General features: G+C 33.6%; 1 protein-coding gene across 1 annotated transcript in view; it reads right to left on the reverse strand.

Annotated features, from left to right (window-relative positions):
• The window catches only part of LOC137648376 (hemicentin-1-like), a 37,957-nt gene extending 36,950 nt beyond the window's left edge, over window positions 1–1,007 (reverse strand). The window contains exon 1 of the mRNA XM_068381299.1: window positions 651–1,007. The gene's annotated coding sequence lies outside the window, so the exon portion shown is untranslated. The remainder of the gene's footprint in view (window positions 1–650) is intronic.
• Window positions 1,008–2,091: the final 1,084 nt, after the last annotated feature.

Consider the following 2,091-nt stretch of genomic DNA (forward strand, 5'->3'; position numbering starts at 1 on the left):
TAAATGTGTGTGTTTGTTTATACAAAACCTCAGTCACCGTTCTTTCCCAATGTTAATATACCACTAGATTGTTCTATATAATTTTTTCGAGACTTTTATTGGTCATGGCAAACTTAGATACAAATAAGAAAAATAAATTTTTTAACACTTATCTCTCTTTCTCTCTTACACGAAATTCTTAATGGTTATAACATTAGACTTGAATATTCCTTGTAATTTCAAATCAGTTGTATAAAATATTTATCCAAACTTTCAAATCTTTACAAAGTTTACATAAAATTCATATCAATAGCCTATCGAGTTACAAATTGTTTGGAGAACTTTCACAAAACACAGCTTCTCGAAGATTTGTTTCAATTTCCATAACCGAACATGAGAGATTCAAAGTAGTTTAAGAACTTTGTATTTTTTGTTATAAAAAAAAAGGAATAGATATCCAACTTTCCTTAAGACTTTTCTTTACCTTCGTATATAAATTATCTTTGCTTTTTTTATACACAACTTCTTGCATATGTATAGTTATGTCACATCCACTTATTTGATGTAATATAAAAAAAGGCATCGTTTTAGCAAGGCCTCTATATTGGCCTTGCGTTTTAGAACCAAAAAGTCCTTCAGAACTGAGTTAGAAAATAAGTGAGATAACGTACCAGTTGAAATGATTCTTCGGAGATAAATATAAATTGAGGGTTCAAATAGATCAACTCATTCGCTATATAAAAGAACTAATTTTCATTTCCATTGAATAAACTGATGTTTGGAGAATTTCACGAGACTGATCACGGATTCATCTATGTGTTCATTCACAAAATATTTTCATTATGTTTGTGATATAGTTAAGAAAAAGTCCTTAAACATCTTGAGTTCAAGAACTACGATAAATTAAACTTTTCACGGCTATTATCATTCAAATAGATTATTTAGAGAAACTTTCATCAACGTCGAGTTCTTGGTTGTCTAGCGTACAAATTTTCTTGCGGGAGACTTGCACTACATCCGACCACTACGACGTATGCGGGTAGACTGGCGCTTCGCAGTCTCGCGAGCGGCGAGTCACGACTCTCCATTCTCGCCTCCCTCAACTTCAGAGTCAGGAGACCTTTGGATCGTGGAGGCTGGAAGTGGGGGATGGTCGGTTACCTAACTATTGATGCTCTAAGTCCCTTGTCTATAATCGAGGTAATTCACAATATTCAAAGTTATTGTAATACCCTTGTTATACTGGTTATTCTTGGGTTGTAATGACGATCATACAAAGGTCTTAAAGGTCAACATTATGTAATCAAACATTAAGCGAAGAAAATTTTACGTCCTTTCATCAACTCATCTACTCGAATTCTTTGGATGAAAAGGTAGACAGTGGCGATATTACGAGGGGGAGGGTGGCCTTGGAGGGCCATGACCCTCCCGGTTTTTCAGCTGGCCCCTAGGCTGGACCCCCCTGTTTTTTTTTTATCCTATTTTTTAATAGTTAATATTGGGTCATTTTAAGAAATTGTAGGAAATTTTAGATAATATTTCTTGGAAATGGATTGCAAGTATAGACGCAGAATACTTCTTCCTCAATAATGAAGAACAAAGGTTGCATTAACACTACGTTAAAGTATATAAGTAAAATGCTCATTTTCATAGTAGGCTAAAATGTCTCTGGTTAAAAAAGACAATAGTGTTTCACATTTTAAGATACTGTTGCAGTGTCTGGATCTTCTAGAAAGTGAAAATGCCAGAGACGCATGCAGAAAAACGTAAGCCGATTGAGCTGAGTATCAAACAGAAATTTGTAAAATGCAAAGAGGAAGGTCACAGAAATTATGCAACAGGCCTCAATGAATTTATAAGGACAATATGAGAAAATAGAATGAATCAAAGTGTCTATTATATAATTTTTAACTTAACAATTTGCAGATTGCAAGCTTGTTGGGAATGAAAAATTGATAAAAATTTTAATTCGTTGCTTTTGCGGATTGATAGGAAAGAAAAATAAGGCAGTTCCGTAGATGAACGACACATTAAACAACAAACAAACTTTTATTAAGAGATTTGTCAGATGACAAATTTTATCACATTTTATCTTTCCTGTGTGATGTGTGA

Source organism: Palaemon carinicauda, chromosome 10 (genome assembly GCF_036898095.1).
Source record: "Palaemon carinicauda isolate YSFRI2023 chromosome 10, ASM3689809v2, whole genome shotgun sequence".
Classification (NCBI taxonomy): Eukaryota; Metazoa; Arthropoda; class Malacostraca; order Decapoda; family Palaemonidae; genus Palaemon; species Palaemon carinicauda.